Raw genomic sequence first — 12593 nt, 5'->3', positions numbered from 1 at the left:
TGATGGTGTTACTATACTTGGCGGTGGTGGGCGGTGTGTAGTGATGACTAGCTGCCTTCCTTCTAGTCTTACACTGCTAAATTAGGGACGGCTAGCGCAGATAGTCCTCGAGTAGTTTTGCGTGAAATACAAACCCAACTTGTTTAATTTTCGAGACTAAATAATGTTTTTATATCCCACGAAGATCATGCTAAGTTTTCGCACGGAAAAAGGTGTACACTTTTTTAAAAAAATTCAAAACGTTACTCCATTCTATATAAAATAACATTGTTTGTACAACGTTGATATCTGTCTGAAAAAAATATTGTACATACTTTGAACATCAATTTAAAATCTCTACACAAGTAATTTGTGGTAAGGTAAACTGATACAGAACCAAGAGGAAGGAGCTAGTTGTGACAAACAAGTAGAATACTGATGATACATAATTGTTGAAAACAAAAGCTGGTTCGATACCGATAACTTCTGTAGAAGACAAGTTTAATTATGGATTAATTAATTGTTAATTAGCAACATGACAGGGTCATCACACGTGTTCTTATCGAGTGAAATGGGAAACTAAACTAATTTAAAGTTAACCTGTTATAACAATAATCTTTAACCTACCCTATTGATTAAGTAACCAAGTCATCTCTTTCAAATAAGTCAAAGAAACCTGCGAGATGACAGTTTCGTTCGAGCTTAATCTGTGAAAATGTAACACAGATAACATGTCAAAGGTTCTCAGTGGAGACCTGTTCCCCTTTACATGTACCTTTTTTAATATTCAGAATAATACTATAGCCTTAGGGTCAATCTACTTTATGTTTAGTTTTCCTTTTTTTAAATTATAATTAATTTATTAATCCAATAATTATATTAGATACAAAGGATATCATTATATCTTTCCAAACATTAAAATCACTGCAGGTTCATTATATATATTGTATTACATCTTTATAGCATCATTGTAACACTGCAGATTCATTATATATATTGTATTACATCTTTATAGCATCATTGTAACACTGCAGATTGATCGTCTACATGTAAAAAAGTAAAAATCTCTATTTTTGTTTGCTTGCTTGTTTGTTCACTGCGCAGGCCACACTTCTCTTACGTGAAAGTGCGCAGAACGATAATATTTTCATCTATATACGCGTCTATTGTTTGCTAACAGATTCGGTAATAACTCCAGAACCATGTTTTAATGTGGCATAGTTCAGATAAAACTTTTTAAATACAAAATTAGTTGCACATTCGAACGTAAGGACTCAAAGATATGCTGGTGTGATTTTTTTTTCTCAATGAACAATGGTTCAAAGAAAATACAGTCTTAAAAAAACGTATAATATTGCAATATATTTGTAGAAATTGAAAAGTAGCCTAGACACGAGACAAACGGTGGAAACAATACAACTTATCTGGATCATTTTTAAACAGGTCAGTCTTTCCGATGAGCGTGCGGTATTTATGCGTGGAGTAAATCCATCAACAGATGGACTTTTTCGTTGTGAAGTTTCAGCCGATGCTCCGTCATTTCAGACAGTGTCAGCGCAAAAATATATGATAGTAAAAGGTAAGATAATAATATATGTAATATCTGATACTCCATTAGCGTAATATGAGTTGAACGAGTAGCCCTAAAGTCGTATTCTGTGCTACTTTCTGTCACAAAATAAAGATGAAGGAATAACTGATATAATGCAGAATATACAATACTAACAAACAATGTACTAGATTAACAACAATCATTTGATTCGATTTTTCAGAATAAACCACTCTTCTTTCAGGGAGTAACTGATTAACTTCTTAGTTTGTTTTCCAGTTTGTGGTTTGCATTTCGCCAGAATATTTGAAAATACAAAGAAAGACAAACCAACAGAATAACTAGTTTCACAAATCAGAAAGACAAACCAACAGAATAACTAGTTTTACAAATTAGAAAGAGAAGCCAACAGAATAACTAGATTTACAAATCAGAAAGACAAACCAACAGAATAACTGGATTTACAAATCAGAAAGACAAACCAACAGAATAATTAGTTTTACAAATTAGAAAGACAAGCCAACATAATAACCAGATTTACAAATCAGAAAGACAACCCAACAGAAGAACTAGATTTACAAATCAGAAAGACATCACAGCAGGGTAACTAGATTTGCAACTTAGTAAGACAACCAAAAAGAATAACTGGATTTATAAGCTAGGAAGACATTACAACAGGATAACTAGATATGCAAGTTAGAAAGACATCACAAAAGGGTAACTGGATATGCAAGTTGGTAAGACAACCTCAAAGAATAAATAGATTTACAAGTTAGGAAGACAACACAATAGAATAGATACATTTACAAGACCGACTAAACACATTTTGAATTTTTTGCGATATGTAAAAGTCTGAATGCTTACAAACAGTAAAGACTAAAGTGGTATTAACCATGAAGACATTTTAGTTTGTAATATTTTATGTTCACCCTTGGTTCTAGCTTAGAATCACTGAAATTAGTATAGATAATTATAATCAAGTTTCATGGTTAATTTGTAACTATAAAATATTTGTATTACTCAAAAGAGGTTATGATTTAGATATGTATCCCCAAATACACCAGATGAAATATTTAATAGTTTAATAATTTCTCAAGTAAATATAAAACTAAGAGAACGTAAAAAATTAAAACTAAATATTAAACTAAGACCAAGTATTACTAAACCTAAATATAAAACTAAGAGTAAGTACAAAACTAAAACTAAATATAAAACTAAGAGTAAGTACAAAATTAGAACTAAATATTAAACTAAGATCAAGTATTACTAAACCTAAATATAAAACTAAGAGTAAGTACAAAACTAAAACTAAATATAAAACTAAGAGTAAGTACAAACCGTAAACTAAATATAAAACTAAGAGTAAGCAAAAAACTAAAACTAAATATAAAACTAAGAGTAAGCAAAAAACTAAAACTAAATATAAAACTAAGAGTAAGTACAAACCGTAAACTAAATATAAAACTAAGAGTAAGCAAAAAACTAAAACTAAATATAAAACTAAGAGTAAGTACAAACCGTAAACTAAATATAAAACTAAGAGTAAGTTCAAAACGTGAACTAAATATAAAACTAATAGTAAGTAGAAAACGTAAACTAAATATAAAACTAAGAGTAAACACAAAACGTGAACTAAATATAAAATTAAACTAATGAGGGTTGAAATTAGCAGAATGTGACTTTTACGAGGCAGATATTTAGTTTTGTTTTTCTATTGAAATGTATTATAAAATACAAGTGTGGTTAAGTAGTTCTTGATGACAAGAAACCCACTTGAAATAAAAATGTGTCTCAGAACGGCTGGCATGGATATTAACACTATTATTGATAACGTTACGAACTTCCTAGGTCATCTTTAGGTTAACAAAGAAAGTGTTTGCAACTGACCGTTGCCGGGCGCACGTCTAAAGGACGAAAGTATAAACGGGTAAAGTATTGTAGAGGGCGTTGCAGGTGTATGTTAGATTATTAATTACTATAGGTATAAAGGTCGTCCTTTATATTGGTTTAATTTTGGTTTTAGTTGCTGTATAAGTAAGGCTTCTTTGATTTCGCGTTTGTTTATATTTGTTTCCCTATTTAGTATCGGGGTGTTTTCTATGGTTATGTTGTGTTTATTTGATATGCAGTGTTCAAAAACGTGTGAAGGTGTTTTTTGTGTTCTTTCAATCTATTTTCTATTTTCCTGCTTGTTTCCCAATATAGAAGTCGCGGCAGTTGTTGTATTGTATTTTATAAATTATGTTGGTGTTGTGTTTGTCAGTCTAGTTTTTACATTGTATGGACTTCAGTTTTGTACGTGGTTTTTGAATAAATTTGGTGTTTACTGGAATGTTGTGTTTTGTTTTAAGTTTTCCCAAATATTGGTTATTTTTTCACTGATGTCAGGAACATGTGGTATGCAGCAGTATTAGGTTTTGTAGTTTGTTGTATCTTGAGATTTACTGTTGTTGTTTATTTGTTTTTGTTCTAGGTGTGTGTGTATAATTTTTTTTCACGGTTTTTTTAGGAAATTTGTTGATGTTGATGAAGTGTTGTTTTATTTTGTTTACTTCATCGTTAATTTTATCAGGTGAACATAGTGTTGTGGCTGTGTTTATTTGATATGTTGAGTTTTTGTTTTGTTTCGTGTACTAAGTCACTGTTGGATTAAGATCTACAGGACTGATGAATAATCTTTGATTTCACTTGTTAACTGATGTTATATAATAATCATAAGGCCCGGCATGGTCAGATGTCATATTATAATCATAAGGCCCGGCATGGTCAGATGTTATATAATAATCATAAGGCCCGGCATGGTCAAGTGTCTTAAGGCGTTCGACTCGTAATCCGACGGTCGCAGGTTCAAATCCCGGTCGCACCAAACATGCTCGTCGTGGGGGGCGTTATAATATGACGGTCAATCCCACTGTTCGTTGGTAATAGAGTAGCCCAAGAGTTGGCGGTGGGTGGTGATGACTAGCTGCCTTCCCTCTAGTCTTACACTGCTAAATTAGGGACGGCTGGCGCAGATAGCCCTCGAGTAGCTTTGTGCGAAATTCAAAAACAACAACACAAAAACATCTACAGAATACACACTTAGTATTTTCAGCCACGTTAATTCTTTACGCCTAAACTCTTCAGTTCACCTGTGAACAGGAAAAAAACTGACCAAATAGCGTTTATTAACCTCAAGATCACTAGACATCCACAGAAAAACCACACATACTGAATTATACATTCGCTAAAACTCAGCACTGTATTAAAAACATTATGTTAAAAAAACAAGTATTTAAGAATAGAACGGCCTCGACAAGAGGTAATTTTGATATTGGTCTGTGTAATGTAAGCCATTTTATGTCTTATTCTCATCCATTAAAAATTAAAGAGGTCAAACATTCTTCCAGCCAAGGAATGCATACACAAGGACTGAATGGTCAACCGTCTATTTAATGTGTACGTAGGAACTGTATATATCATAGTGACAATTCTTTTCAAACATCCACATATTTAGGTTCGGACAGAAGATTCTCACAAAATACATATTCCTCATCTGAAAAAATATAATAATTTTCACTTAACTGTCGTTAAAATGTATCTTTTCACTAACTTATTATTAACCAAAGACAAAAGGCGTATCGAAGCCATAACTTGTAAAATGCCAGCCTTTTAATATTGGGTTTTTACTAACAGAGATTCTAATTCTACACGAACACACAATAGTCAGGTCACAAAATGCACCACGCGTGGTTTATTTTTTGTTGTATAAATTGACCATTTCGATGGTGCGGGTCGTATTATATTGACTTGTTTATGTCTTTAGGCCCAAGTAGTTGATATTAACAAATGAAGAAAAAAACGTTTTCAAGTACGTGGTTTGAAATTACGTACGTTAAGTAATCGATACCAACGTTCATTTAAAAACTGTCCATTTCCAGTCCATTATATCCAGAAGATTACCTTGTAAGTTTGAACTATAGTCTCTTTATGTATTTGCCAACGTTCTATATAAAATCATGCTTCAGTTTCAAATAAAGAACAAACTGTATTTAAGAATTGTTTTACTCTATATTACTGGAACTTTTTCAAAACGTTCTTAATATGATAGAAATGTCTTCCAAACTTACCCCATATCATTTAGACTTCTTCCATACTAATAAAACATTTTCAAACTTTGTCACAAATCACATTTACATTCTGTTCGCACGTTATTATGATATTTGTTATTTTCTGTATCTATATTAATATAATAGTACTCTCTGTTGTATGTCCACCTCACTATTTATCTATGTTAATATAATAGTATTGTCTGTTGTGTGTCCACCTCACTATTTATCTATATTAATATAATAGTACTCTCTGTTGTATGTCCACCTCACTCTTTATCTATGTTAATATAATAGTACTCTCTGTTGTGTGTCCACCTCACTATTTATCTATGTTAATATAATAGTACTCTCTGTTGTATGTCAACCTCACTCTTTATCTATATTAATATAATAGTACTCTCTGTTGTATGTCCACGTAACTACTTCTCAGGGTATGGATGAATCTTCATCAATTTTGATATGGTGGTTTAAAGGATCCACGTGGAAATACCTATATTTTTTACAGTTTTTATGTGCATTTCTACTTTCTACTTTACCATATCTAAGCGGAACGTTACTAAATTTGATATGGAGATACAATGGGCTCATAAGAAAATAAGTACAAATTTTCAATTTTGTATTTTACAGTTTTTATGGGCGTTTTTTACCACTACTACTTCGCCCATGATGGATCTTCACCAAATTTATCATGAAGGTTTGTTGAGTCCATGAAAGATAATTCAAATTTGCAGTTTCATATTTTGTGTTTTGCAGTTTGATGTACTTTATCTTTTTCACAATAACATATAAGCGAAGCAAATTTTCATGACCTAAGATAAACTTTTATTAACCCTAAATTTACATAACTTCCGTACAAGAGACGGGTGCACCATCTAGCGGTAAAGAAGGTGACAAACACCCACGTAAAGAAGCACGCTGTATATCAAACAAGGAGCTACAAGTGTTGTTCCCATATAAGAGATCGAATCCCATATTTTTGCAGTATAAGCCCTCAACATTAACACCTAAACACTGGCAAAGAATTTCTTTGTTTTTTTTTAATTTCGAACAAAGATACACAAGAGATATCTGCGTTAGCAGTCCCTATTTTAACTCAACGTAAGACTACAGGGAAGGCAGCTAGTCATCACCACTCACGCCAAATCTTGGGCTACTCTTTTACCAACGAATAGTGGGATTAACCCGTAACTTTATAACGCTCCCACAGCTGAAAGGATGAGCATGTTTGGGATGACGAGGATTCGAACCTGCGACCCTCAGATTGCGAGTCGAGTGATTAACCTGGTCATGCGAGGACTCCGGCAGTGGGTGATCGACTTTATCACAAGACATTTATTCTTACAGTGGACGGCATAGCTAAGTGGTTAGGGCGCTCGAATCGTAATTTGAGGGTTGTCGGTACGAATCCCTGTCACACTAAAGATGTTTGCTCTTGCAGCCGTTGGGATGTTATGATGTGACGGTTAAGCACGCTATTCATTGGTAAAAGAATAGCCCAAGAGTTGATGGTGGGTGGTAACGACTAGCTGCTTTCCCTCTAGTCTTGCAACGCTGAAGTAAAGACGGATAGAGCAGATAATTTTTGTGTAGCTTTGCACTAAATTTAAAAAAAACAAATAAAAAACTTATAATTAATAGCTACTGCCTATTACATTACGTTTATAAAATGCCTTTATTAACATAAAAAATATATTATAAAACTACTAATTAAAAGTCTTACCGTGACATTTTACAAAACTGATACATTATTATATATTACTTTCATCAGAAATTATTTTCAGAGATATAAACTCTTTTATTGAATGTTATTAAAACTTTAAAGACTTGCGTGTTTTATTACCTGAAACTAGCTCAACGCACACCTTGTTTTAAATATATATATAGTTCATCTAAATAAATATTGATTTAAAATTAAGATTTAATGGCATTTTCTGCATGAATATTGGTTATCGAAAACCGCTAACGCGCACGCAAGCCTAGAAATGTTAGCGAGGTTTCGCTAGAAACGTAATGATTTTGTTACGCTGTGCAGATTTGAAAACGCAGTGGTCCAGTTTACAGGAAACCATGCCAATAAAGCAAGAAATGAAGTTTTATGACTTCTTGACTGTTAATAACATTATTACAAACCACCAGCAATATTTCTGACTCACTGGATTCGTTGAGTCAATACCATGAAGGTCTGGGTCGGTCTTCTTTGAAATAATGAAGAGACACGCGCCACAAATTGTGAGAGAAAAAGTAGTTGAAAAACAAAAACTGAAAATAATTAAACCAAATAATTCTTATTTTTAAATTATATTTATTTCAGAAAAGAAATTCCTGGAATTTTAAATACCAACTAATCAACTGTTACTCTTACAGTTAAGTTACTGGCTTCTAATAACTTGTAGAAGCATCGATTTGTTTTTGTTCAAAGCTATTTTTAAAGTAATTTGATGTTTAGTGCTATAATATTGTTTGATGTGTGATCTACAAGTTTGTAGTGGCCCGGCATGGTCAAGCGTGTTAAGGCATTCGACTCGTAATCCGAGGGTCGCGGGTTCGAATCCCGGTCGCACCAAACATGTTCGCCCTCCAAGCCATGGAGGCGTTATAATGTGATGGTCAATCCCACTGTTCGTTGGTAAATGAGTAGCCCAAGAGTTGGCGGTGGGCGTTGATGACTAGCTGCCTTCCCTCTGGTCTTACACTGCTAAATTATGGAGTCTAACGCAGATATCCCTCGAGTAGCTTTGAACGAAATTCTAAACAAACAAACAAGTTTGTAGATGTTTTGACAAGTGTGTAGATGGTATTAAGTGTTCCAAATTTATAATAGGTTTAAAGCATGGTTTGATGTCTTTCACTATAAGCTTTCTTAGGTGGTTTGACGTTTCATCTACAAATTAGGAGTTTTTTTTATTTTTAATATTACAAGCTTATATGTGGTTTGATGTTTTATAATAGAAACTTGTAGGTGGTCTAGTGTTTAGTCTACTAGTTTTTGGTGGGTGGGCGTTTAATATTACAAGTTGTAGGTGATTTGTTGTTTAATCCATTTGTAAGCTTACTTCACACGTTTGTAGGTGGTTTGGTGTTTAGTATACACGCTTGTAGGTGGTTTTGTGTTTAGTATACACGTTTATATGTGATTTAGTGTTTAGTATACACGTTTGTAGGTGGTTTGGTGTTTAGTATACACGTTTGTAGGTGGTTTGGTGTTTAGTATACACGCTTGTAGGTGGTTTGGTGTTTAGTATACACGTTTGTAGGTGGTTTGGTGTTTAGTATACACGTTTGTAGGTGGTTTGGGGTTTAGTATACACGTTTGTAGGTGGCTTGGTGCTCAATATTAGACTTCTTGATGAAATTTATTGTAATTACTGAACATAAAATGTACACCTCAGATCAAAACCGATCTCTCATTCGACACATGAATATTTTAATCACGTTTTTATTCTATAAATTTGTATAAAATCTGATTTCTTTTCCAAGTTTGTCAACAAAAATATCACAGATGACAGTGCTGTTCATAATATTAATAACACTGATGTTGTTTTTTCTATAACTTTAAGGTTACAACATCTGGCTTTTTTCATTTCGATTAATACCACCAGAGCAGCTATAGTTTTAATCCAAATATTAAATAGCTCGGGATTGTTTCAATAAATACTCATTTTAACTTGAAGTATCTAACTTATCTTGCCCTGACATCGCCAAATGATCAGCTCGCTAAACTATGTATTAATGAGCGTACGGATCACGTCCCTTGCCAAAATATCAACACTTCGCACTTTAATCTTTGGTACGTTATGAGTATGCAAGTTGGGTTAGAGTAACCCAAGAGTTGGCGGTGGGTGATTTAGACTAGCTTCCTTCAATTTAATCAGTTCTTCGCACTATGGTCCGTAAGTAAGGTATGAGTGATGGTAAAATATACAAACTTGATTATAGTGCCAAAAGTGTTGGCGGTGGGTGATTCAGACAAGCTTCCTTTCCTTTAATATCTAAAACAAATACAAAAACATGCTTTCTTCTAATTGCTTATTTAAACGTAGCATCTTTTCCGGGATTTCTTCCTTAGAATTTTTGTAAACAAAACTCTTGAGGTTTTTCTTACTCTGCAGTGTAATATAGATGACACTAGATCATAGTATTATGCATTATGACAAGTCATCAAGTGATATTTTTAGTCTTCATTGATGACAAAGTGAATGGTATAATGGTAGTAAACCTAAGGCTAGTAAAACTTCAACAGTTAACAGCCTTAGTTGACATGATGTGATTTTTCTACTTACATTATTGAAATAATGTCAAAACGTATTTTATTGTTGCTATATAAGTATTTCAAAACCTTTCTTGTAGTTTTAAGTCTGTCTATATATGTATCATTGTTACCATACTATAACTTGTCAATATAGATTTATCAAACCATCATGTCTGGTTCATTTTTTACAAAAGCAAAAAGATACTTCAAAAGACGAATCAAACATTTGTGGTTAATTTATGGCAAATAATTGAATTTGGTCAATTTTAGGATGCGGAATCGAAACGTTTCTCTTGTCTGCCAGTCTGCCACATAGAATTAAATTTTCTTTCTGATGAAGATAATACATACTGATGTAAGTAACAGAACTGATACTTATCCTGATGAAGATAATACATACTGATGTAAGTAACGGAACTGATACTTATCCTGATGAAGATAATACATACTGATGTAAGTAACAGAACTGATACTTATCCTGATGAAGATAATACATACTTATGTAAGTAACGGAACTGATACTTATCCTGATGAAGATAATACATACTGATGTAAGTAACGGAACTGATACTTATCCTGATGAAGATAATACATACTAATGTAAGTAACAGAACTGATGCTTATCCTGATGAAGATAATACATACTGATGTAACTAACGGAACTGATACTTATCCTGATGAAGATAATACATACTGATGTAAGTAACAGAACTGATACTTATCCTGATGAAGATAATACATACTGATGTAAGTAACAGAACTGATACTTATCCTGATGAAGATAATACATACTGATGTAAGTAACAGAACTGATACTTATCCTGATGAAGATAATACATACTAATGTAAGTAACAGAACTGATACTTATCCTGATGAAGATAATACATACTGATGTAAGTAACAGAACTGATCCTTATCCTGATGAAGATAATACATTCCGATGTAAGCAACAGAACTGATACTTATCCTGATGAAGATAATACATACTGATGTAAGTAACAGAACTGATCTTTATCCTGATGAAGGTAATACATACTGATGTAAGTAACAGAACTGATACTTATCCTGATGAAGATAATACATACTGATGTAAGTAACAGAACTGATCTTTATCCTGATGAAGATAATACATACTGATGTAAGTAACAGAACTGATCCTTATCCTGATGAAGATAATACATACTGATGTAAGCAACAGAACTGATTCTTCTCCTGATGAAGACGGAGATAATACATACCGATCTTTAATCCATAAAGATATGTTATCGAATTCACAAAATAACTTCGAACACATAAAATCAAAGGTTTGTTTTGCTACCACAGAGTATACAGAGAAGCAAAATATATAAAAATATCTTGTTTTGTATACATTCATTGAAACTTAAATCAAAACTACATACATATTTGCTGCCAAATACGAGTTGAATTAGCAGCCATTGGTTCAGAGCACATATGGTTTAGAGTACACTTAAGTATTCTTTTGTGTATAAAATAAATTAGTTTGGGGTAATTTTTATTTTGTATTATTGTGGTTTTTCCAATAATACTTAATAAATATTTCACTTTTGATCTTTTCTTTTATATACATAGCAAACTCTCGAGCGAGTGGCAAACGTCAATCCAGTGCCACGCTCTTCTTGTTGTCCATCATGTGGCAGTTGTTAGAACTACGAAACGTGTGTGTTCTGCTGACTTCTTCTCCTTGGTATCTCAAGAGCTGTTGTGTTTCCTAAGTCACTATCATCCAGTCCCTAAGAAGTAAGAGTTTGTGGACTCTGTGTTATCACATGGATTTATAATGCTTGAAAAATACCAATTGATTTATTTATCCGTGTGGATGTTTATGAATGCGTGGCTCACATTCTTAAAGGACTCATGAGGCCAAAGCAGATAGTTAGTTGTTCATTTCACCGGAATCCAAGAGAGAAGCTGAAAAAAAATGAACAACAAACGTAAGAGACGAATAAAATCTATGTTGGATTTTCATTTTAAGTTGAAATTGAAATGCCAGAAATAATGCTCTTTAAACCGACGAGTGAATGAAAGGCTTACGTGTTTCTTGCTGTATAACTTCTTTATCGATTGTAAGTTTAGGATGTTTGTTTAAGAATTAAATCATTATGAAAACTTGTTCTGTTTTCGTGTATTTAGTGAACTTTCTCACATGATATATTTGTATAAAAGCTTACAATTGAAACCACATTGGAAACTGGAACACAAAAGGGAAACATGCCAGCTTTGAAATCGATTTTGTGTATTTCATGGACATTGATCTACTGAATAATCATTACCCATGTTCTTTTATCCGGTTCACCGACTTGCACGCTTCACAGAAGATCAGGGGTTCGAACTCTAGGGAAATAGGCGTTATTTACTTTCATATTTTTATTTAGTTTGTAGTAATAGGAAAAACAAAAAAAAACTTCGCAAGATATTCCCGTGATGTCTTACTCCCTCTGCACTCACTTCTATTGCTAAATAATTACATTCAAACAAAAGCAGTGAAGTAAAACTATCGAGCTCAGATACTCCAATCTTTAACACGAGTTATTATCTCTGGCGAGTGCTAATAATTTAAAGTTCAATATTCAGTTTCTTATTTAGTAACTATAAAGGTAGAATCTTGGACCACAGATCCTAACTACATACCTGCAAAACTTAAAAAAACCCTTCTTATTCAATGAATTTCAAACCACAGTACCTAAATGTATACCTGTAGAATTA

The 12593-nt window shown here is 32.9% G+C and overlaps 1 long non-coding RNA gene across 1 annotated transcript; it reads left to right on the top strand.

Annotated features, from left to right (window-relative positions):
- The first annotated feature begins 1358 nt into the window (after window positions 1-1358).
- Window positions 1359-12003, top strand: LOC143250309 (uncharacterized). Its single transcript, XR_013028136.1, has 2 exons — window positions 1359-1558; window positions 11460-12003. It is a non-coding gene; the product is annotated as an uncharacterized LOC143250309 (long non-coding RNA).
- Window positions 12004-12593: the final 590 nt, after the last annotated feature.

Source organism: Tachypleus tridentatus, chromosome 5, assembly GCF_004210375.1.
Source record: "Tachypleus tridentatus isolate NWPU-2018 chromosome 5, ASM421037v1, whole genome shotgun sequence".
NCBI classification, from domain to species: Eukaryota; Metazoa; Arthropoda; class Merostomata; order Xiphosura; family Limulidae; genus Tachypleus; species Tachypleus tridentatus.
This window is presented reverse-complemented; position numbering and strand designations above follow the sequence as displayed.